Below are 26,947 nucleotides of genomic sequence, written 5' to 3' on the forward strand. Positions count from 1 at the left end.
CGAAACCCTAAAACCCGAAACCCTAAACCCTATAGGTCAGGATTTTCCACACCACAAATTAAAGGCAAATAACTACCGAACTAAGATCCGACAGGCCACGACCTATCGACCTGGAAATCATTCAGTTTTTTTCTTATCAAATTCAGTCCTTATGTTTTTTTATTGATATTGTTTTTTTACTTTGATAACTTTTTAAAATTAATATTTTTTTCGATTTCATCTTTCATTATTAAATTGGTGAGGAATTAATTAAGTTTTTTAATTGAACTCAAGTCTAAAATTTAACAGGTTGCGAGCTTGGAATATTAACTTAAGTTTATAAGATTTTTTCAGGTTTGTTTGGGGTTTTTTTTTTCTTTTTCAAAACTTATATTTTTTGAGTTTTATCCTTTAACATTTATTTAATTGAAAATTGAACTTTGTTATTTTTTATTTGTTTTCTATAGGATATTTTACTAATTTTGAAAATAATCAGAATTATCTCAGATCTTTTTATTTGTTATTCTTTGTTAAATTTAACTTTTTAAAAATATATTTTTTTTGAATTATAAAATGCTCACTTCATAATATTTTATTTGATTTGCTTTTTAAATCATTACTTTAATAATGTGTGCGGTCTGTTGATATTCACAACTAAGCAACAATAAATCTTAACTGCAATTAATAAGTTTAGTTAATTTAATAATATAATAAAAAATATATTGATAAAAAATAAAATCATAAAAAATAAAGCAGTAGAGGCTCGCAGTTGAAGTAGAGGCTCGCATCAACATTCATTTTCGCACACGGCAACCTTTTTCTTTTAAGGTTCAAAGCGGAACGAACATAAAAAAGAGGAAGATTTAGTCTGTTATGCTACATGAAATGCAAAATTCCATTAATTGCAAGTGGTCGGACAAGTTTCACAATCACTACAAGAAAGAATACATTCTTGAATCCTTGCCAAATTTAAGACCATGGTTCATAATCATTACAAGGATGGTACAGAATAAAGTCATATTATATCAAGGGAGACATGCCACTATATCATTCATATATTCCACATTGCCATTTCCCTTGTGATCATTCACATTACTGCTACATTTCATATCTGGGATTCACCCTAGATGCCTGAAATCAAGAAGAGCAATTAGACTGTAATTTTCTTTTTCTGAGAAAAAATAATCAATTTAGGGACAAGAAGCAGCATTTCTGCTTGAATATTTTGAATGAATAGTAACATTATATTCCCCAATTATTCAAGGGAGATAACATCAGCCCCAAACACATCTCCAGAATGTCTTCATTCTATGGCACAAAGGAATACAGAAGAATTAACCAAACAACAGCACAAGATTATTTACAAATCAAAGTAGAAGATTGGAAGTAGGTTATAAATATCTGGAAGTCTCTTTCGTTATTCCCACATGCCAACTCATTCAAGCTTTGAAAGAAAGAAGTAAGAACGATAATTTGTTCACTCATGCACCATGATTAGCACTATATACAAACAAGGCAATGATCTTTGTGCATATCAACTTACTCACTAAAGGGGTGGGACCTAAAAATTCAAAGACAATTGAATAATAGAAAAGACTTGTCTTTTGAGGATTTGGAGCCCAAGTCAACAAATTCTTGACATGAATGGATACTGGACCAGAAAGATTGCCTGAACTAGGGGTGGTCATTTTCAGTTCGGTTCGGTTTTTATCTATAAAAACAACCAAACCGAAATTTTGAAAAAAAACAAAAAAAAAACCGAAACCGATTCCAACCGACCGGTTTTGGTTCGGTTCGGTTTTTTTTGTCAAAAACCCGAAAAAACCAAAACCAAGATAAGCAATGCAGTGTCATTAAAATATGTACTTAATCACAACACCATCTCCAAAAACAACCAAGATATTTACAAGAAATTAACCATTTGAATAGGCTTTTAGTATAATTCACTGCAAAAGTTGCAGATATACCTGCAGCCTTGGTAGCTGAGGCTGATAAAGCTTTATATGGTTGTTGCTCGAACAGTTGTCTCCTTGGTAAGGATGACAACCCCGGCCATGACTTGCACAGGTAGTGCTTTCCCTTTTCTATGCCCACATACAGGGCAGTGAGGTGGTAGCCACACACCCCAGGAATATTTAATGAGCATAAACGAAAAGGATAATCTTGCTGTTTCTGAAGCATTCTCAAGGTACGGACAAAAAACAACCGATAAACCTCATCCACAATTACAAAATAACAGAGAAAGAAATCTTATTGTAAAGAACTGAAAAAGAGCGCTTAGATGGAATGGACTACTGTTGAGTGCTAAGGTTTGGGAGTGTTGCTAAGATGCTAGATCTGAAGAGTGGATATACAAATTGAAAAATAAAGACTGGAAGGTGGCGTGTTCGTCTTTAAAGGGAGGGGGCGGCTGCTAGGGTTACTGGGTTTAGGTTAGAATATAAAGCATTTTTTTTTCATTTATAGTACCTTTTCTTTTAATATGAACCGGTTCGGTTCGGTTCGGGTTTATCAGCTTCAACATTACAAAACCGAAATCAAACCGAACAGAACTGGAAGTTTTTCTAAATATTATAATCGGTTTAATCGGTTTTTTTTGTTTGATTTTTTTGGTTAATTTTTTTCCGGTTTATCGGTTTTTTTGCTCACCCCTAGCCTGAACTATAGCCCTAACTTCCCAGGTGACAGCTAATCATACTTGGGCATGGTTTTAATATCCCTGGATTTGACAGAATGGGAATAAAGGCTAGGAAGAAAGAAACCCAATGGGAGGTCCAGATGCAAAGTCTGGAACTTCCAGTTCCATTGGAAACATAAATCTTAATTGGTAAAGATCTGGAAGGTTCAATGAGCGTATTCCAGTGCCCCTTTCCTTAACCAACTGGGAAGTATAATAATCTTTCTCCAATCTAGCAAGGGATTCTATTAAATCCAGTCTATGAATACTTCAAGCAGGCCTAATAACCAGAGCACAAAGGGTAAGTATAGTATCTATTGCTACCAGATAACCCCCTCCCTCCCAAGATGCAACTAAACTTGAAGATTCCAATGATAGGCAGTCTGCCTCCATTTCTCTTTATTTTTTTCGTCTTTTTCATTCTTGTTGCTCTCCATTGTGATTCAAGACACTGAGATTTTTCTTGTTCTACATTCAACCATGGGGGCTACAAACTAGTGATTGCCCCTAATATGATATTAAATCAGCTGGACTTGGATTTTTGTTTATTGAATCTTTAAAGAAAAATCAATTTAGATATGCAGGGATTGATTGAGTTTTGAAACAGTAAAATCTGAAAGAATTCCAGGATCAAAAGGTGCAACTTCTATCAATTCTAGCTCAAAGATAGTGAGAGTATTGATGCTACATACCTCTTGCAAAAGTCAGTGACGTATCGCGATCCATTGTAGAAAATGAACCACATCAACACGATCACCAGAATATCTGCCAAAGTTTAGGAACTCACAAAATCGAATTCAATATTCAAAATAAATTAAGATAGAAAGATGAAATAATAAGGATCTATCTGATCTAATAAAATAAAAGAGGATACTGAAAAGACAACGCTCCCACCAATCCAACATGAAAAGTCCAAAAGTGACATTATAGAGGTAGATCTTACGTTGAACCCAGTTCATTGCTCTTGAGCCTGAAAAGAACAACAGATATGTTGGAAACGAAAGACAGGAATAAGATCTGTTGAGAAAGAAGGAGAGGTTATTACATTGCTAATTTTGAAATAGTTGATTTAGAGTCTCTAGGTAAGAGATTGGTCTTGTGATTTTGCAGGCCTTGTCTGGTGTAAGTTTTAAAGGTTTGCTTGTTATATGTTACAAGTTTGGAAAAGAAAAATCATTAATCTTATTGCACACAACATCAAAAGAAAACACACAAAATCAACCACAAACCACACCAAACACAAGATCTACAATCAATGTATAGCAATTAGGACTCAAACTTCAACAAGATAAATTGCAAAGCTTCATCACAGGAGCTTCTAAAGAAAAGAATGAAACAACTCAACAAGATAACAGGGGAGAGAACCATATCTCCAACAAAGATCTTTCTTTCAGCCTCCATGTCATTCCTAGGAGAAAGTCAAGAAAAACTCTTACCAAATGCCCAGAAAAACAAATTACAACCCCATCAACCAAACAAAATACCTACACAGCATATAGACCTTAAAAAGGAATACAAAACAAAAGCTAGACAAAAGAAAATCTACAAAGAACAGATATGCATATCCAGTTATCGGCCACTCTTCATCTTCTCAAAATCAATAACCACAGCGAAAAATAAGGCACAAAATCAATTCTTATTCTCTCTTTATCTCATTCAAAAAAGAATTTCAAGTTCAAATCAATCAAAATAAAAATAAGTTAATTTATAAAAAAAGTTTCGATCTATGAATCTCTCATTTCAATTCATGCATTCTATTCTTAAAATTAAAACACAATCAAACAAGCGGATAATTCATATTCAAAACAGTTCAAACTTAATAACTCACCTAAACACCAGATCCTTTGATCAAATAGCAATCAAGCCAAAATGAAACACAAGAGTCCCAAAAAAATATTGAGACCCTAAGCCTACTTGTTTTTACTTGAAAAAAAAATACTAATATAATATCTCGGAAAAGGAAACAAAAAGAGAAACTTTTTTGCGTTAAATAAAATAGTTATGAGAGAGATAGTACCTGAGGGAGTACTTGCAAAAAGATGGAAAATTTCGGAGAAAAAGTTTCCAAACGCGGAGCTTTCTTGAAAGTTTCCTTTGGAGAAGTCACTGGCCGTTACAATTGAGGTAGTCGTCGTTGGAAGCGGCTCGGTCGGCCGAGGTTCCGATGGCTAATGTATTATAGACTTTTCATAAGGACACAAGTATCATTTTAAAATTCAAAGGGATCATGGGGTCTTTTTATATTTTGTTTAAACAATGAAATAATTTTTTGACAGAAAAAATTAAACTTTGTTTCAAGGATTTTTTCATCGTTTTGTTTTCTATGAACAATAAAAAGATTTAAATTCCCTAGTAATAAAAAAATTAAAGCTTCATTACAGGGGAATTTCATTTTTATCTTTTAGTAATATAAAATAATAATAAAAAAAAAGTTATTAGCGAGTGACAAACACAAACGTACGCCAACGAGTGAAAGCTATTTGCACCCTTCAAATAGCATCCGATCAATTGTGATTGTTTTTTAAATAATTTTTTGTGTCAAAATACATGTCAATGATGTTTTTATTTTTAAAAAATTATTTTTGATATCAGCACATCAGAATAATTTGAAAACACTAAAAACATATTAATTTAAAGTTAATAAAAAAATAAAAAACTTTCAAATTTTTTCAAAAGCGCTTTTGAAACGCAAAAACAAACAGGAGTGTTGTCGTTCTCTTCCAATAGATACAACACATGTAGATGGAGGAGTGACGGTTTGTCGTTGGTGGTTGTTTCTTCTTTTTTTCCCTCTTCTTTTCTTCCCCCACCCCCCAAAAAAAAGAGTACAAGTTTGTCCTTTTTATTTGTAGTATTTCAATTTAAGTCCTTATTTTTTTGATTTCTAATTGTTGTTCTTGACCCTTTTATAAAAAATTTGTTTGTTTTCAATTTAGTCATTTAATTATAATTTGGCATGCATTATGTTTTCTAATTCCATCCTTATTCTTTTTATTTCTATTTTTTTCCTTTACTCTTTTGTTAAGTTTTATTGGTTTTTAATTTCATTATTCTGTTAATTTTTGGGTCACATATTAATGTTTTTATATATTTTGATGATAACAATTAAATGAAAAATAGACAAATGACATTCTTATTTGAAAATAAGTTTAAACAGGTTTATATGAAGATAATATTAATAAGCATGGAAAATTGAATGAATAATCAATCAACAAGTCTAAGATGCAAAGCAAGTGAAGACTTAGTTTTTAAGTATTTATTTTAGTGCTAAATGTATAATTTTTTATATCTTACTTGATAGCATAATTAAAATGAACTTATATGCTTCACATTACATGCATTACAGGATTAATATATGATTTGATAAAATCTAGATTACTCAGCTCAAGATTCACTAAGTTTTAAAATTGTCAAAACTGATATTCTGCATGAAGTGGTCAACCGCTTGGCTATACCAAGTAAACCAGTCGACCACTTGTTCATCAAGGATAAGCGCCTGAGAATTTGTAGGAACCAATCGACTGATCGGTTTGAACAATATGAACCAATCGACTGTTTTAGTTATTAGTAACTAGTTTCTTTTGTAAATATATAAATAACTCTCATTCTTGCAAAAATAAAAAAGAATTTTGAACATACATGATATAGAAGCTATTCCAAAAGAAAAACCAACTAAAAATTATCAATCCTAAAATGCTCTAAAGTTGTGCATGCTTTAAAGTTGTGCTAAATGAACCTTTATATTTTAGCATAAAAGTACAAATTTTCACACTCAATAAATGCTACTGAGTGCGTTATAAAGATTATAGATTCAATTTTGTTATCTATTTTTTAAGAGAGTATTGTTACAAATCAAAAAATTATAAACCTTCAAGAATTTAGGTGAAAAACTCTTAGCCATTTGTGAGGCACATCATCAAGGTGGAAAAATCTTGAATAAAGTATTTCTTCAAGAAGCTTGGTAATGATTCATTAAGGACATTGCAATCGTTGGCCCGGATTAGTAAATAATACAATGCTCAAGTACAATTTGGTACTTAAAGTGTGGATGTAAGTTTATCGAACCATGTTAAAAACTGAGTCTGTAATTTCTTTTTCTTACCTATTTATTTTAAGCACTTTAATTATATTGTTGGTTATTATATTTAATTGAATTGAATTGTATTATTTGTTAATATTAGTGGAACACCTAATTCACCCCCTTTAGATTTTATTTATGTATTAATCGTAGAACAACACATTCAATCAAAGTTTATGGTGCATTATTTTTTCTAATTTAATTTCTATTCTTTTGATTTTTTTTTCTTTTGTTAAAGTTAATTTTCTTTTGGAATTAACCCTCCAATCAAATATCTCTATGTTTTATTTGTTAAGGATTGAGCTTTGCGGTTTTTCCATTCACAATGCTTCTGATCTAATGACCTTTATTACGAGTTTGAAAAGTTAACGCAAGCTAATATCCTTTTTTGTCTCATTTTTTTTTAATTTCATCATTCAACATTATAATTTTTTGTTAAAAAAAGATTGACTTTGTGTTTTCTTCAATTTCTTTTCTATCGGGTTATTTTGATCTCATAACCTGACCCATGAATTTTGTGGGTCAACCCAGGTTTATTCGCCTCTTATTACTTATGTTACATGTTTATCACACTACCTCGACTTGACTTGGGCTTTTTTTTAACCAGTTTTGTACTTTAAAAGGTTTTTTTTTAAGTTATCGTGATCTTTTTCTTAAGAAAAAATTATTTGTTTGCTATCATTATCTTTTTTTATTGTCTAATTAAAATAAAATCAATTTATTAAACCCGATCGATGTTATAACCCGAGTCGTTTTCTTTTCTTATTTCTCTAAAATGCGTTTGTGACAGCTGAATTACCGTTGCCCTTTTCTTTTCTTTTCTTTTTTGTTTTGGTTTTTGTTATAATTGAAACATTTTTTTAATATTTTTAACAACTTTTTTTTTAATTTATGTGTCAATTAATATCCTCCTTTAATTTCACTTTTTTATGCTTTTGGTTTTTATTATAATTGATACATTTTTTAATATGACTTTTTTTTTAAATAAATTTTTAATTTATGTTTAAGTTATTATCCCCCTTTATGATTTTTTAGTTTGCTTATTTAGTCTTTTTTAATAGAGGTTTTTTTTTAAGATTATTTTTTATGTTATTTAATTTTTGAAGATATTATTTTGACTCTTCTAAATCTTTTTATTATATAAATGAAATTTATTTTTAGATAGTATTTCTAATATGTACAGTATTGCATAATTATTTTTTTTCTTTTGTCTATTTCTATTGTTGTTTAATTAAATAAAAAATTAATTTTAATAAACAAATTCAATAAGCATAACCAAGTAAATATCAAGGTTGTCAATTCCGTTTCGTTCCGGCCGGAATGCCCGGAACATCTCGTACCAGTTCAAAAAACGAAACAAAACGGAACAATTTTCACCTCGCTTAAAATCTCGGGTTGATCCAGATTTTCCGGTCAAATTCCGGTCGGATTCTATGCGTTCCGTTTCGGGTTAAAGCCCTTGAGTCAAAGTCAAAGACTCAAAATTGAACCCGGTTCAGTTTCATTAACTACACAGTGCACCCACGTATAAATGCTCTTTTTCTCTGAACTCTGAATACCAAATCCCTAATTTCTCTTCCTCGCATACTCAAGTTCCCAACCAAAACAATTACAATCGGCATCTTGTCTTTCACAAACTCCCCCTCCAATCTTCCTTCTTCTCTATTGCTGTCTTGCTCTTGCATACTGCACTGCTGCAACCTGACTTCCCGACCGAAGCGGCTCGATCAACAAAAAAGAGAAGGAGCCCCCCTCGAACCTAGCAAAGAATTATCAATGAATTTCAGAGAATTCTCAACCTCCCCGTAAAGATTATATCACACAGAACCAGAAGACTCATACCGGACTCCAAGACATCAAATCTCGCTTTGTGGCCATCAGCTCCCTTCTCGAATAATTGTCTCTGCTCTCTGTGTTTACATCGTACTATAATTGACATCTGTGGTCTTTGTGGTGACTACATGAAATCTAGGTATATTTATGAGGTAATTGACATGACTGCCTTCATCTGCTAAAGTTCTTTGGATTTGTTTATGAGCTTCATTTAGTTTAAATGTCTCGCTTCTGGTTTAGTTTGCATATTGACATTAAATAGTCCATCTTTTCCATGATCAAATTTTTTTTTTTGTGGCAATACCTGGCCACCTTGTATGCATCCATTTCTTGCTTTCAATCAAATTGATTGCTGAGCATTCTTAGATTATTTAGTTAGGGTTGCATGAAAACAAAGAAAAAATTGAGTTGGTAAAATTTGGCCCATTTTACTGGAAGAATTAGTATCAAACTATTCAAATTGTCAACAAATAATGGGTTCATTATTATTTGTTGGCATAGATGTGCTTATTCCTTCTACATAGAAAAGTGGGTTTATCTTTCCCGTTTAGTCCCCCTCAACCCCCAGGTCCATCCTGAGCATGGGTTTCCTGTATCAGATCTTCTGAGCTAATAAGCCATAATTTTTTGGCATGCTGGAACTGAGTTTTGTGTTTATCTTATAGATACAGGAGATAACATTTTTCTAGTCTTGCAAATTCATGATTGTTTGTCATCTTGGTACTTATTACTCTCCAATTCAACTTCTTGATGGCTTTGAACATGCACTTGTCACTTGTTTTGCAACATTTTAGCAATTTGTTTGCTGGCAAGGATATGAAATTGACAAATGAATCTTGCTGCAGGACTTGATCAATTGGAAGGTCATCCCAAATGTTTATGTTTTCAACAGTCTCATGAATGTATCTAATTTAATATTCTAAAATGGAAAACGCATGCAATCTTTTTCTTTGTATATAATCTTACTGTTGGGTTTGTAACTCTGTATTGTATTTATCATTTTATTCCTTCACCAGGCTTAGCTAGCTAGTTTGAACTTTGAAGCTTTATCTGAAATTGAATGCTACTTCGATGTTTGATCTGTGCACAATCCTAAATAAATCAAGTCAGAGCTCTTTAAGTAAATGAAATTGATAAAACAGAGTTAATGATCTGTTTTATTTATTTATACATCAAGATTAAAGCTAAACAGAGTTAAGCATAGATAAGAATATTACATTTAAAGGAATAAATTATACTGCATACGTCAAGATTAGAATTCAAGAAACAAAGAACAAAATAACCGGATTAATTGCTAGGTTGCTAGGTCTGGTAGTTAATAATATAATTTGGAGATGATATAAGTTGGGAGACTATAGAAGTATCTTTGTCTACTTTGACTTTAGAGGATGAAGAGACATGTTTTGATGAAGAGAATGAGCTTGGTGGAAATGATCAACTATTGGAATGTCTAGTTGATGACTTTCCCTACATACCACCACAAGATCAAGATCCTTATTTCTATGTTAATGATGGAGATGATGTTTGATTTATGTTTCTTTTGTGTTAAAACATTTTACTTTTATAATATTTTGGTATTTTTTTAAAGTTGAATTACTTTAAGACTTTAAGTTAAAGTTCTATTTAATCTTGACTATTTAGAAATATTTTAAAATTTAAAATTATGTTTGCTTGACATTGTGTTTGTACTTTGTAATGCATAATTTATAATTAATTTATCTTGAATATATATATAGATGAACAGTACAATCCCGAAACGGCACGCCGAAACGCTTCAAAACCGAAACATTCCGTTCCAATTGAAAAAACAAAACACCTGCCGAAACGGTATTGACAACCTTGGTAAATATATTATATTGTCAAATCAAATATCTTTATTTATAATTGTCTCTCATTTTTTTCAGTTTTATTTTTAATTATGGTTAATGATTTTTTATACAGATTATTCTCGATTTATTTAATTAAATGCTTGTATAAACTTTTTGATTTATATTTATAATTTTTTTATATAAAAAATTACATTGAAAAAGCTGGCATATTTAAAAAAAATTATTGGAAAAAAAATATAAAAAAACAGGCTAGTAGATGCTATAATGTGTTATTGCTAACTTCTAAAATTTACATTTAATATCTACAAATTTCTTATTTTATATTTATTTTAATTACAATAGAACTATTAATCTTGAGACCTGCTTCGTAACATCGCGGGGGCAAAAAACAAGCGATTAAACGAATTAATTATTCTCTTATTTAACATGACCATAAAACAAAACGTTGGTCGATGGAAAAATTGTGATATCTTGCCATGCGATAAAAAATAACTGTAGTAATTGATTTTGCTGATCCTTCCATAGTTTATGACAATGTCAAACAAGTTTATTTACTTTCCATCTTGAGATTTTTTTACATTATCATCAGCAATTACTACTAATCATAGACAGTTTTCTATTTGGTTATTTGCATTAGGCAACAACATTTGGCATGCAAGGTGTATGTATTTGCCTCGATTAAGCTAGACACGGTCAAGGGTATTATCTGCATTTTGTGACACAGCCAGCATGGTGAGCACAAGGTGAGCTAGAAACCATATAAATTATAATTATAGTTCAAACTAGGTTATAAAATGAACGGTATAAGACAGAGAAGAGCATCTGGATTAATTTAAGAAGATGATAAGGCAATGAACAAAATTAAATCTTAAAACATAGTAAGTGTTGAGATTGAACTATGCAACCATATGGATTAGGCCAAGGTTGTTAAAATCACAATTTGACTAGTAAAATCGTGCGATTTTACGAGTCAATATATGCTTAACGTGTGAAATCGTTCTAAAAACTAGAAAATGGGTGAAATCAGGTGAAATTGTTAAAATTTGATGAAATCGCGTAAAACACGATTTGAGGACCGTTTTAACGATTTCAACAAACAACATAAACTACAGTTACTGTTTCCTCTAGGCTTCAGCTATCCAGCGACTATTGGCTATTGGGTAAATTGCGTTCTTTCATCTTTGTATTAGCTGATACACACACACACACACACACACACAAAGAACAAAAGTTAAATCCCTAATCTCTTTCTCTATTAACAACTCACAGCCTCACGCCTCATGGCTTCCTCTTCAATCTTCATCAACAGCGGCAGGCGACAACGCTCTTCAATCTTCAGTCTGCAGCGCTCTTCTTTTTCCCCCATCATCAACGGCTCACGACTTCCTCTTCATCAACAGCGGCAACGCTCTTTAGTCTTTAGAGTTCAGACTCTTCACTCTTCATCAACACCGCTCTCCTCTTCAGTCTTTAACAACGACTTAATCTTCAGCCTTCATCAACAATGGTCTCTTTTTTTTTCCATTATCAACGACTTCCTTTTCACAGTAGGTTGTTCCGTTTATAATGTCATGGTACTGAAGATTGAATTATCTGTGAATCTATAGAATATTGATGGATAATGGTTCTCTCTTAATTCAACTGCCTAATTATACGGGAATCTATATAATATTGCTAGATTTGTTTTGTTCAGTAGAGGGGGCTATGTTTAACTTGATGGGTTGAATCAGATGTTCTGCATCAGAGGTGGTGTTCTCCACATCTTTAGTTACTGCTTATATTATGCACTCTGGTTCTTCTCTGTGAATAAGTTGTGATTGATGGAACTGGATTTGCAGTTTATGGCTAATTGGCTTTGTGGATAGTTTACTACTTAAACTATAGTTTGAGTGTTAAATTATATTTGTTTATAGTTGAGCTTGTTGACTGGAGAAGATATCTTCTTTTTCTTGCCTAGATTTTAGTGGTGCAACAAAATTTAATTCATTGAGATAGCTCAGATGGGATGTTTAATATCTAGATGCACTCTGCTTAGGGGATTTATATTACTGGTCATGATTATAGTCTTCTAAATTGTCACTACAATTTTCATAATTGTCTTCGAATTCAAATGGTTTTGGAAATTATGGAACAAGCCGTATATGGATAAAAATGTAGATTCTCTGTGATTTAAAGTTTATTTGTTTTAACCTTACAAATGTTCCCATTACTGGCTGCATTATTTTTCTAACACATGTATTATGGTACTTCTTTTTTAACAAAAAATTAATTACAATCATAAAATGTTTGGATTGATTACATGGCTAATTTGAGTTGATTTTTGAATTGTTGAACTAATGACATCTAGAAAAAATTCTTCTGGTAATAGGCTTGATGTGGGATGACAACATGGTATAGATATTGATAAGAATTCTAGAAAAGTTCAGTGCAAGTATTGTCAAAAAATTATTAATGGAGGTATTTTTCGTTTCAAACAGCATCTGGCTTGCACTCGTAAGTATGTTGAGCCATGTCAGCAAGTACTAGAAAATGTTAAACAGATGATTTTGGGTGTTTTGGTGAAAGATCTAGAAGCAACTGAAAAGAAAAGAAAGGCTCAACAATATATTGGAAATGATGATGATGATGAAATAAAAGAAATTAGCTCCAGGAAAAAAGGAAAGAGAGCAGCTAGTGGGAGTGGAAGTACACAAACAACCTTAAATCAATTGCTAAAAAAGGATATTAGAGAAGAAGCATGTCGATAAATTGCAAGGTTTTTCCACACTAGTGTAATTCCATTTAATTGTGTAAAAAAACCTGAGTTTTTTAAGGCACTTGAATTGGTTGCAAAGCAGGGGCCAGGTTTCAAGCCTCCATCCTACCATGATATTAGATAGAAGTATTTGAAGCAAGAAGTGGATCAAACAATGAACTTGCTTGAGGAGCACAAGCTAGAATGGAAAAAAAAACAGGTTGTTCAATAATGTCTGATGGATGGACAGAAAAAAAAAGACATTGTATTTGTAATTTTTTGGTTAATGGTCCTAAAGGGACAATTTTTTTTTATCATCAGTGGATACTTCTAATATGTCCAAGACTGCTGATAAAGTATTTGAGATGTTAGATGTCATCCTGGAGAGGATTGGGAAGGAAAATATTGTCCAAGTAGTCACCAGATTAGTTGATTCAGATGAGAAACCAGCTATGAGTTTTATATATAAAACAATGGATCAAGCAAAAGAGAAGATACAAGTGAATTTTGGTTCTGTGAAAAAAAAGGTATATATCTTGCTAATTGTTTATTTCAAATGTTGTCATCTATTAATATGAATGTCTTTAGAGATACTTCCAATTGAGATAATCCTAGATTGTAATGATATTTTTATTGTTTTTTTGTATAGTTATATACCTATATGGAATATTGTTGATGCAAGATGGGAACTTCAACTCCACAGACTTTTACATGCAGCGGCTTATTATTTGAATCCTTATTATCATTATAATCCCAATTTTAAGGTTAATGTCAACATTAAAATTGGATTATATCAATGCTTAGAAATGATGGTGTCTGATGCAATTGAAAAGTGCAAAATTGACTTACAACTTGAATCATTCAAGGATGCAAAATGATTGTTTGGCATTAAGGCTGCCAAGACAACAAGAGATAAAAAAACTCCAACTCAATGGTGGGATTCTTATAGGGATAAATGTCCAGAATTACAAAGGTTTGCAATCCGAGTTCTAAGCTTGACTTGTACTTCATCTGGATGTGAGCGTAACTGAAGTGCATTTGAAATTGTGAGTTTTTTTTTATTTTAAATGTTGAAATATTTGATAAAAATCTTATAAATTTGAATTGTTTATTTAGGTTTATATAAAATGAAGAAATCGTTTGCACTAGAGAAAAATGAATGACTTGGTATTTATAATATGCAATCTGAAATTGAATGATAACCAAGTCAAAAAGTAAGCTGATGATTTTGGTGTAGTAGATGATCTTTCATCTGATGATGATTGGATAACCGAGGGAGAAAAATATTCAAACTTTGATTTGCTTGGTGCTATTGACAGTGCAACACGAAGAAAAAATGGTAAAGAAGATGAAAGTGATAAAGAAGAAATTCCTAATGATGCTAAAATGGAGAGTCATGGTACTGAAGATGATTTGGAGATTCAAATTGATGACAATTTAGAGAATTCAATGAGTTTTGAGTTAAATAACATTGATAATATTGGTGTTGGTACTAGTAGTAGCACTAATGTTCATAATATTGGTGTTGGTATTAGTAGTGACACTAATAATCCTCTTGATGATAATGATATTAATAAATGTTTAGGAAATAATGAGCAAGGTGAAGGCAATGAAGCTAATCTTAGTTTACATGACACACCAGCAGATTATTTGTTTTAAGTTTGTTAATTGTTAGTTAATGAAAAGTTATTTAAATTATGTATGAATTTTAATTTGAATCATGTATTTTAAGATGCTTGAACTATGTATGAATTTTTATTTGAAGCATGTATTTTAAGATGCTTGAGCTATGTATGAAAAAAAAATTCCTTACGATTTTACTATATGTTTTTATGATTTGAGTTTATTTTACATTTTTTGTGTCGTATTAAAAATGTGTTTTTGACAACTTTGGATTAAGCTATTAGCATAGTTTTGAAACCCGGACCGGCCCGGCGGGTCGACCCGGGACCTGGCCGACCCGGGCATGGGACCGGTCCGGGTCTAAGCAAAAACCCGTCTGGGAATTGGCCCGGTGAAACCCGGTCGACCCGGCGGGTCAACCCGGGACTCGGCCGACCCGGGTAAACCCGGCTGAGACCCGACCTCCTTTTTTTTAATATGTATAAAGGTCACACGACGTCGTTTTGGCTAAAAGGCCAAAACAACGAGATGAACGATGCACTGAATCAATTAGGTATCATAATTTAGCTAATTCACTTATTTTTAAAGCAAGATGTTCATTCAGTTCCAATGGAGACTACATCGTCGTTTGGTTCGACTTCTTCTTCGCCTTCGCTTGTGAATTTGCCTCCGATAAGGGTTCACGTGGAGGATGGTGGTGGGGTTAGAGATCAGAAAGTGGTGGGGATCGAGGATCAACTTGCTCAAATGACTGTTGGTGGTGGCCGTGTCGGGCAGAGGCAGGATAAGGGATTTGCGGCTCTGTCATCGCCGCCGCCGATGCCTGTTTGAATTGTAGTGTCGAGTGTGCCTGTTGGCGATCAAATGGTTGTTGGTGAGTATCAGAATCAGGTTTTCTCTGATGATGAAAGATCCAACCACGGGGTTCCTGTTTGTTATAGAAAGCCGCCACAGCCACAGCCTCAGACGCAGATGCAGACTTTGACTCCCCAGAATCAACAGAGGTCAGGCAGTGGCGGCGGTGCTGCTATTGATTTACCTTCTCCTGATTCAGTTTCAAGGTACTTAATTTGCTACTCTTTTTTATATTATTTTGAGCTTTATTTAATTAATAAATCTGAATGATCGAGAATGTTTTGCTGGTATTTGTTAGATTGTTAGTTTTCAGACTTAGATTGTTAGTTTAAATGGGAACAAAATATTTGATTTTGGATTGGGTTTTGCTGGTATTTGTTGATCGAGAATGTTTTGCTGATATTTGTTAGATTGTTAGTTTTCAGACTTAGATTGTTAGTTTAAATGGGAAGAAAATATTTGATTTTGAATTGGGTTTTGCTGGTATTTGTTGATCGAGAATGTTTTCATTCTCCAAATGATACGTCTGTATTTTTTTTTTGACCTGGGTCAACCCATCTGACCCGTGACCCGGTCATTAGACCGAGTCGATAACCGGGTCGAGTTTCAAAACTATGGCTATTAGTACCCTGCCAGAACAATTCAAAAAGGCAGAGGAATAATCATCCCGAGTGCAAATAATGATTGCAATGCCAGTACATAAGTTTTGAAACCGTTATAACAAAAATAAGCCAGAAGAAATAAGAATCAAAGATCTGCATGTGGCTAGTGAAGGAGACTGGTGTTGGCAAAGCAGGACCGACAATCGAACTCCATGAAGAACAGCAAAAAAAGCATGGGATTTTGACGGAGCTGCTCATAAGTGTGGACACATGCCTAGCTAGGTCTCTTGTTTCAAGGAAGAGGTGTTAGCTTTCATCTAAAGAATAGTAGGTATTGTCAAGCCAACGCTTACAAAAAGCAAGGTGATGTGTAGAAGAATCAGGGCAATCAACTGTAATGTTAAAACTCTGGAAAGCAACTATATAAGACTCTATTGGGACAAAAAGCTATTTGAGGCAATGGTAAGCCAAAACCAATGGAAGTGATGAATTGTTGTCTGATGATTCATAATCGAGGATGCCAATTATGCAGTAAGCAAACAGAACCGATTCCAAAACCAAACAATGATAGAAGAACATGGTATTGTAAAGGATTCATTAAAAACAAAATTTTGGTTGGTCATCCATTCTAAGTAGCCAACACCTATAATCAACGAACAATGGGTTATCAAAATCAAACCAGCAATTGTGTTTAATAAGAAATCAATACCAAGAGTATGTGCAGCACAAAAATTGAGAAGAGTTATTTCCACGGCGACATGCTGAAAGCAAATCAATGAAAATGCAATCCTCTGTCAGAGGAGTAAACCAGCCTGCCTAAAAGCAAACACAATCTTGCAAAAAAGTAGAATTTTGAAGATAAAAAAAAAATTGTGCTGCAAATCACATCAAGCCATAACAATTAACAAAGCATGGGCTGTAAAATGCTTGACCCTGCGAAGTGAAGTCGAATTTCAAAGCTTTCGGCTGAGATTCTAGTAAGGTTTTCAAACTGGTTAGACATATAAGATAAAGGGTTGACAGAACTCATTTCCCAACTAAGAAATCTTACAGGCCATCACCTCCCGACTAATCTGCCCAAGTTGTATTGATCAAGCTGTGAAGGAAGATCTTACCTGCGTAAAAACCAACCAGAGAGTCACATAACCCTAACAAAGGCTATTCGATCGAGACTAATCGAAGGCAACCAAACACACACAGCATTCCTGGGACAACCAGTACAAGACGAGCATCAGATAAAACCAAACAACAAAGGTGAGCAAGACAAAACATAGGAGGCAGCTCAGACATGCTCTTAAACCTAATCAAAAGGTCCTCTCCAAAAAAAAGAAGCCTGTACGGTTTCTAAAAAGAAAAAAACATGTAAATCATAGAAATTATTAGAAATTACAAAATGGGGCAACAACAAGATGGCTACACCAGCAAAAGGTGGTCAAAAGAGCCAAAAACCTGAGAAAGGAAGCAGATAAAAACACCTGGGCTAAATTGACTTTGAGAAAAAAAAAAAGAACTCGTGACATTACATGGCAAGAAAAAGGAGCAAAACAACTGCCAAATGACAATGGGGTGAGAAAAAACAATGGAAACCTGGAAGTTAATAAAAAAAACAAACGACAGTAAAAGGAATCCCACTGAGCAACACCATTGAGTAAAAGAGAAAAAGCAGGAATGCAAAACAATGTAAAGAAAATAAATAATAAATTCACACAGGGACTTCTTTATAGGTCTCCCAACAAGACTCAAACAGGCACAGCCTAGGGAACAAAAAAGAAGAAGCCAAATGACCATGATGGGAAAGATGATTTTAAGGGCAAGAGGCGTCACTGTTATAGCTAACGTGGCGGGTAACCCAAAATTGAACTGACAAAGCATGGCAAGGCTGTACTGTACAATAATAATAAAAAAACAACAGAAATCAAATTGTTAAGCTTGGCTTAACAAAATGAAAGAATACAGAGAATAGAGAGAACAAAAGAAGAGGAGGAAGAAATGATTCTGTTATTGTTGTTTTTGTGGCCAATACGTAAAATTCTCTATCTTATATAATTCCTTCCCATGCACTACATGTTTATTCTATGAGTCAACTAACTCTTAACTAATTCCTAACAACTTCTACATGAGTTCCTATACTTGCCAACACCTGTAACTGCTTAACAATAACCTCTAATTATCAATAATTCCAGCTGTAACAATCCAACTGTAACAATACTCCCTCCTTGAATGCATTCTTATCCTACGAGTGATGTGACACATTCTGGAAATTGTTTTTGAAGATCTTCAAGATCTTTACATGTGGCATCCTTTAGGTATAGGTTGGACCATTGAATCAATCTGGTTGCTATTGCCCGGTTTCCCTTCTTCATCAGTTTCCTATCCAATATAGCTATAGGTACAATCTGCATCTGTCCCTCCTTGTCTGATGCTGGTAGCTTGGAAGAGATCATTGCTGTATCACCAATCTTTTTCTTAAGTAAAACATGAAACACTGGGTGTACAAATTAAGCTTTCTTTTGGCAGCCTTAACTCATAGGCCACCATTCGAATCCTTCTGATGATTTAATAGGGTCCATAATACCTAGGATTGAGCTTAAGGTTCTTTCTTAATGCAATACTGTTTTGTCTATAAGGTTGAAGCTTCAGAAAAACCCAATCTCCCACTGAAAACTCCCTCTCCAATCTGTTCTTATCAGCTAGCTGCTTCATCCGGTGCCTTGTTGTTTCTGGCTGCTTCTTCAATGTTTGGTCCATGTTAGCCCTCTTTGGTAACACTTCCTCCACCACAAATACTGGAGTAGATTCTTGAGTAATCCACTCCCTCTATGGAGGCACATAACTATAGAGAGCTTGAAAAGGACTCATGCCCAAGGTTTAATGATAATTGGAATTATACCACCATTATGCTAGCGATAACCACTGAAACCACCATTTTGGTTGATGCATAGTCGTGCATTAAAGATATGTTTCTAGACACTGGTTCACCCTCTCTATTTGTTTATTTGTCTGTGGGTGATAGGTTATGCTCATCAAGACCCGAACTCCTAACTTGAATAATTCCTTAAAAAAAAACTGGTGAAAATCTTGTCCCTGTCTGTGACAATAACAGCCGGTAGTCCATGGAACTTGTAGAAATGATTTAAGAATAGCTGCACAATGTCTTGTGCTGTGAAATGATGAGTGAGTGCAATAAAATACCCATATTTCGTGAACCTGTCAACCACCACCATGGCAACATTCTTCCTTTCTGAACTTGGTAGTCCTTCTACAAAGTCTATGGTAATGACTTCCCACGTACCACTAGGAACTGGTAAGGGTTGTAACAAGCTTGGATAAGCTACCCTCTTTACCTTGGCTTGCTTACACACATTGTATTTTTCCATCACTTTCTTCACCATTGCCTTCATTCCAGACTAGTAGAAGTTTGCCTTCAGCCTTTTATATGTGTTATGTATACCCACATGTCCTCCCACATAGGAATAATGTATAGACTTCATCAATTTAGTCCTGAGCTCCCTATCTTGTCCCACTATTATCCTACCCTTGTATCTCAATACACCTTCTACATAAGTGTAGTCGGTTTACCCTGCTGCTCCAACCATCTTGCCCATGATAATGTTCTGCAACCTGGAGTCCTTTTCATAGGATGCATGAATCTTTTTCTACCAAACAGGAAGTACATTGGTTATTGCCTCCAAACCCCCAATATATGTGACAGGACTACTATTGTTGTGCTTCTTGGATAATGTTGTATTTTATACCTCAATCCCAAGAGCTTTATAAGGCCTTTCTTCTGGATTAAAGTGTGGATTCTTTAGTCCAACATATACTTCAAGCTTTCATGATCTGTTTGTATGATGAATTATTCTTGTTCTAAGTAATGTCTCCACTTCTCCACAACTATGAGAATAGCCAGGTATTCTTTTTCATATATGGACAGTCCCATGTGTTTTGGACTTAAGGATTTGCTGAAGTAAGCCACGGGTCAACCTTCTTGGCTTAATACAGCTCCTAACCCTGAATCACAGGCATTGGTTTCCAAGATAAAAGTCTTGGAGAAATCAGGTAGAGCTAAAACTGGTGCCTCACACAAGGCCCTCTTCAAGTGTTCGAAGGCTTGTTGAGCTTCATCATTCCAACATAAATTGTTCTTCTTCAGCAGATCTATGAGGGGTTTGCTGATAACTCTAAAATATCATATGAACTTCCTATAATACCCAGCCAACCCTAGGAATCCTCTCAATTCTTTCAAGGATTGCGGAGTAGGCCAACTATCCATTACTTCAGTCTTATTTGTATCAGTTACCACTCCTGTTATGGAAATCACATGCCCCAAGTATTCCACCTGTTCTTCCCCGAATGCATATTTGGATCTCTTAGCAAGTAACTGGTTAGCACTCAAAGCCTCTAGAACTTGTCTGAGGTGGACAAGGTGTAGCTTAAAGGTTGAGCTGTAAATGAGGATATCATAAAAAAAACCCAGCATGAATTTGTGCAGGAACGACTCCAATATGTTGTTCATTAATGTCTGGAAGGTGGCTGGAGCATTGGTAAGGCCAAAAGGCATGACCCTAAATTCGTAATGTCCATGATGCGTCTTAAATGTTGTCTTCTTGATGTCATCTTCATGCATTCTAACATGATGATAACCTAACCTCAGGTCCAATTTGGAGAAAAAACTTGAACCACGCAGTTCATCAAGAAGATCGTCGATAAGAGGAATGAGAAATTTGTTTTTGATGGTTTGCTCATTTAGTTGCCTATAATCGATGCAAAACCTCCAAGTATTGTCCTTTTTTTTTTACAAGCAGCACTGGAGATGTGAAGGGGCTAACATTGTGTTGTATCACGCCATTATGGAGCATTTCTTTCACCAGCTTCTCTATCTTTCCTTTCTGAATGAATGAGCTTTTATAGGGCCTGGTGTTAATATCTTGTGACCTTGGTTTCAGTGGTATTTTATGATCAAATCGCCTTGCTAGTGGCAAGGTTTGTGGTTCCTCGAAGATTCCAGCAAATTCTGTCAATAAATATTTAATCTATGCAATTGCTTCGATTGGTTTACCTTCCTCCTCACTATACATTGCAAAGAACTGACCGACTAATCCCCCAATCACATCCTTCAAGCTTCTCTGCTCTTTTAGTGTTATTATAATCTGTAAGTCAGAAACCTGGGATATTCCCTTCAACTCAATTATTATGCCTTTTTTTTAAATGATAGTCGTAATTTAATGAAATCAAACAGCACTGGGAAATACTTCTTTAGCCAATCTACTCCCAACACTATATCATGCCTACCTAATTTCAGCACCCTTAAGTTGGCCTTGAATTCATAGCTTTGCATAAACCAAGTAAATTCAGGACTATGCGTCCCACATAGCATGACATTTCCATTAGCCACCGTGACTGCCAATAAAGTGGTTTTACTTGTGGGAGCATTTAACTCCTTAATCGTGCTCTCTTCAATAAAATTATGTGTACTTCCATTATTTATCAAAATAATAAGGTTCTGTCCTTGACAGTTTCCTGTAATCCAGATAGTATTATAAGTATCGTTGTCTGTAAGGGCATTTAATGACAACCCAAGTTCATTTATCTGACTATTCACCTTGTCTTCCTCCTACATCATGCCTTCTAGTTCCCTGATTCCTTCGTCCTCCTCTCCCTCTATGCCTTTGATCACATGTAAGCTATTGGCACTGCATCTATGCCCAAGCATGTATTTGTCATTATACTTAAACACTGTCCTAATCTCTTCCTTTGTTCATATAGGCTATCTAGAAGAGGCTTCACCCTTTCAGTCCTGGATGGACCATAAAACTTTGGTGGAACATTACTTGTTACTCTATCACTGTTGATTGGAGTGTTGATTCATTGCAATGATCTGGTCTTCCTAGCTAATGCATTGTTAGACTCCTCCTGTCATCTAGCTTGTTCAAATGCCATTAACACCTTTGCAGGTTTCAAGATCTTAAGCATAAGCTTGATATCATCCTTCAACCCACTAATGAAGCTAGAGACATAGTAGGATTCTGTCAAGTATGGATCAAGAGCACTCATCAAGGATCTCAACTCTTCAAATCTTTCTATATAATTATCCACGTTTCTGTTTTAGACTATTTTGTTGAATTCTTCAATGATGTCATCTCTGCTTCCAAACCTTCTGCAAAGATCTTGGGAAAAATCTTCCCAGTCAATTAATGAATCGTTCCCTCGTACTAGCCCCTCGAACCACACATCCACCTTACCCTCCAAGTAATATGAGACCACTTTCACCCAATAGGGCGTAGGCACCAAGTGGATCTTAAAGTATTTCTTACATTCCCGCAACCATCCTCGAGGATTCTCTCCCTAAAAAGTTGGCAGCTCTACCCTGGGCAATGGTATGTTGAATCTTGTCTTATTAAGTTCTTGCCCCGTCATCTTATTACCTCTGCTCTGAGTCTTATGCTCTGGTGTTATTTTTTCAACTGATGCATTCGTTTCTACGTCTCTATCCAGTCCTGGAGTTGTTAGAATACCTTTGAAGTTGTCTCCAGTCTCTTTCCTTGTTATTTGGGAAGCCAGAAAGTGTTGGAATTGAGTGGACAGTAATTCCATATGCATGACCAACTGTTCCATGTTGGTACCCTGCTCTAGCCAATGCTCCTTATTTTCTGCCATTGATTCCTACCATTCTAGGTGATGATTTTATAGCTGATTTTTTAACTTTTTGCAGTGTTCATCCACTACCTTGAATTTATTACCTTCTACCATTGCCCAATGAATTACACAGCCACTAGATACGTAGTGTTGGCTCTGATACCAATTGTTAAGCTTGGCTTAACAAAATGAAAGAATAGAGAGAACAAAAAAGGAAGAAACAAAGATATAGGAAGAAATGGTTTTGTTATTATTGTTTTTGTGGCCAATACGTAAACTTCTCTACCTTATATAATTCCTTCTCATGCACTACATGTTTATTATAAGAGTCAACTAACTCTTAACTAATTCCTAATGACTTTTACATGACTTAAATGCAGGCCTATTACATAAATCAAAGGATTTATTGATGAGTTTATCTACTGAAATTGAGAAGACAAAGAGAGGGCTAAGCTTAGAAAAGAGATGTTGGTTCAGTCCAAACTGGAACATCATTCGGTTATTAGATCATAACTGAAGCTATAGAACTTGGATTTAGGTTAAGACATAGGCCTAAAACGTTCATGAAGAGTCCAAGATTTAAAAGTGCCATTTTCAAGTTCAAATGGAAGCAACAACGGAGAAGTAGGAATTTGTCCTGCAGCCTAGACACTGTTTAGTGTTCAGTCTATATCTCGAGTTCTAGAAGTCCAAATGCACCGATTCTTGTTTTGTTGGAAAGCTAAAACAATTTACCAGAACTTTCATGAGGACTATCTATTCAAATTCTGATGTTAGCAATGATGTTTTGTTCAGACAAGAAGATAAGGATTGTCACCAAGTCAAGATGTGGCCACCCACTCAACAATTAGTCATCAAATCAATAGTTTTGAATTTTAGCCAATAAAAGGAGGCATTTGTCATGCATTTAGGCATCTTGATTTTCAGATTAAGATCATATTCTTGCTTTCTTTCTTTGTATTTTGTAATGTTCAAGTTTTATTCCATGTTATATTTTTCTTAATCTCTTGTTTATGCTTTTCATTTCCTTTACTATACTTATATAATTATGTTCTTATCTTGTTTATCTATGTTTTTCTTATTCATAATGTTCAGCTAAGTTTATCATGTCAAGGTGAAAAGGTTACACTAATGGTAGAAAAAGTATAGTATAAACTCAACATAGACTTTAATGTTTGATACTAACATGTTTTGTATTTGTTATATTCACTCTTAATACTTTGCTTTTTAAATGGTTAATCTAGATTTGTGTTGAACAACCCTTGGTACAACAAATACTTGGTACTTTCATAGCCCAACTGTATGGTATAACCGACACCTGTGCTATGAAAAGAACTTGATATGTTGTTAACATAAGTTATCACCATGAATACCTGATAACATTTACAAGTATTAGCATTATTCGAATAAGATAACTAATGTAATCATGTTAACAATTTATAATCCAATTGGAACCTCCTTTGTGTGTGGTTTTCCAGTTGAGTAATAAAAAGAGTTTTTACTATACTTATTTGAAATACCATTAGTGGATCCTCTAACATTGATAATTGTTTTATCCTTGTTTAATCCTTATATCAATATCCCATAAAATTCTCATAAACTCTTTGTTTTATTAAATATATATATTATTTGTAATTTATATAGTTCACCTCCCTGTGGTTTGACTTCGGTCTTACTAGGTTATTTATTACTTCAACACTCTTGCACTTGAGATAAGACATCAATCTTTTGATCGTGTCAGAAAGCTTAAGTCCTTGTGAAGTACCAACCTTACTCACCCTAAAAAAAGATGGAAGTTAGAGAATGTGCATTGACAGTAGAGCCATAAACAAGATCACAGTTAAGTATTGTTTTCCAATTCCATGACTAGATGATCTCCTTGACCAACTAGAGGGTGCCAAGATCTTTTCTAAACTAGACTTACGGAGTGGCTACCATCAGATACGCATAAGGCCTGGGGACGAGTGGAAGACAACTTTTAAAATAAAAGAGGGGTTGTATGAATGACTTGTGATGCCTTTTAGGTTAACCAATGCATCAAGCACCTTCATAAGGATGATGACCCAGATGTTAAAGCCATTTCTGGGCAGGTTTGTTGGAGTATATTTTGATGATATACTCATTTTTAGTCATAATATTGAAAAACATATTTATCACTTGAAGCAAATTCTGTTGGTGCTTCAGCGAGGGAAATTTTATGCTAACCGCAGCAAGTGCTCTTTTCTACAATCCAAAATAAATTTCCTAGGCTTTGTCATATTTCAACAAGGAGTATAAGCAGATCCTGAGAAGGTTAAAGCAATCATATAGTGGTCAGAACCTCAATCCTTTTATGAAATCAAGAGCTTTCATGGCCTAGCCATCTTTTATCATAGATTCATCAAAGTTTTCAGCACTATCATGGCTTCAATTGCAGAATGCTTGAAAGCCAAAAGCTTCAAATGGACTCCTGCTATGGCACTTGCTTTTAAGGACATTAAGCAGAAGATGGCAAAGGCTCTTGTTCTACAACTTCCAGATTTCTCTCAAATTTTTGAAGTTTCCTTTAATGCATCTCATGTTGGTGTTGGGGGGAGGGGTGCTAAGTCAAGCAGGGCATCCAATTTTATTTTTTAGCGAGAAGTTGAATGAAACTAGGAGGAACTACTCATCGTATGACCTAGAGTTTTATGCAATAGTGCAGACTTTGTAACACTGGAGATCCTACCTCATTCATTGTGAGTTTGTTCTTTTTACAGGTCATGATTCATTAAAGTATCTGTAATCTCAAAACAAGTTAAGTGCCAAGCATGTTCAGTGGTTTAGCTATATAATAATTTAGTTTTGTTATTAAACACAAGACTGAACAAGAAAATAAAGTGGCAGATGCTTTTAGCCTCATGCCTCATCCATTGATAATCCTCTCAATAAATTCTTCAGAAATGGCTTCTATGAAGGATCACTACAACATTGATGCAGATTTTAAGGAGGTCTGGGAGTCCTTGCACAACAACCCTTCCATTGCAGTTGCAGATTATACACTAATAGACGAATATTGACGAAGGGTGGTTAGATTTGTGTTCCTAAAGGATCTTTACAAGAGTTTATTATTCAGGAACTACATGGAGGAGGAATGGCAAGTCATTTTAGGCAAGACAAGACATTTTTTAGTTGCTGATCGTTTCTACTAGCCCAATATGAGGAGGGACATCAACACTATTATGAGCAGGTGCAGAATTTGTCAAATGAACAAGGATAGTAAGCACAATACTGGCTTATACACACCATTACCAATTCTGCAGAGACCTTGGGTTGATTTGAGTATGGACTTTGTACTTGGCCTTCCAAGAACTATTCGAGGTAATGACTCTATCATGGTGGTGGTGGATCGATTTTCTAAGATGGCTCACTTTGTTCCATATCGTAAGACTTTTGATGCTTATCATATTGCTTCACTATTCTTGAGAGAAATTATGCATTTACATGGCATTCCAGTCTCCATTATATTTGATAGGGATGTTAAATTTGTTAGTTATTTTTGGAAGAATCTTTGGGCTAAGTTGGGTACCAGGCTCCTATTTTATAGTGCCTTCTACCCACAGACGGATGGCCAAACTAAGGTGACCAATAGAAGCCTAGGCAATCTGCTCAGATGTTTAATTAATGAACATGATGCGAGTTGGGATCTAATTTTGCCACAGACTGAATTTGCATACAATAATTCTGCCAATCAGACAATAGGCACCACACCATTCGAATTAGTTTATGGGTTAAAACCAAAGATTCCTACTGATGTTACTCCTCTGCCTCTACCTCAAAAGGTTAGTGAGGCAGGAGTGGATTTTGCAGCCTTTATGTTGAACCTACATGAATAAGTTAAAAGCAAGATGGCAGAGGCTAACAAAAATAGGAGAGAGCTGCATTTTAAGGAAGGGGACTTGGTTTTGATTAGAGTGCGACCTGAAAGATTTTCCCCTGGAATGTATCACAAATTGCACGCCAAGGAGATTGGTCCATTTAAGATCCTTAAGAAGTTGGGATCTAATGCTTCTTTAATTGACTTACCTCCAGTTCAGTCCAGTTTTCAATGTAGAAGACCTTATGACTTATCAAGGTTCTATG

General features: G+C 34.5%; 1 long non-coding RNA gene across 2 annotated transcripts; it reads right to left on the bottom strand.

The window, feature by feature from the left end:
* Positions 1 to 856: 856 nt before the first annotated feature.
* On the bottom strand, positions 857 to 4,937 carry LOC112326525 (uncharacterized). Of its 2 annotated transcripts, none has more exons than XR_008058339.1 (5): positions 4,674 to 4,937; positions 3,600 to 3,626; positions 3,349 to 3,421; positions 1,947 to 2,063; positions 857 to 1,110 (listed from the first exon to the last, which is right to left on the bottom strand). It is a non-coding gene; the product is annotated as an uncharacterized LOC112326525 (long non-coding RNA). The 2 variants fall into 2 exon arrangements; XR_008058338.1 differs by lacking the exon at positions 4,674 to 4,937 and adding an exon at positions 4,485 to 4,667 and having other exon boundaries at positions 3,531 to 3,626.
* Positions 4,938 to 26,947: the final 22,010 nt, after the last annotated feature.

The sequence above is a fragment of the Populus trichocarpa genome, chromosome 1 (assembly GCF_000002775.5).
Source record: "Populus trichocarpa isolate Nisqually-1 chromosome 1, P.trichocarpa_v4.1, whole genome shotgun sequence".
In the NCBI taxonomy this organism is placed as follows: Eukaryota; Viridiplantae; Streptophyta; class Magnoliopsida; order Malpighiales; family Salicaceae; genus Populus; species Populus trichocarpa.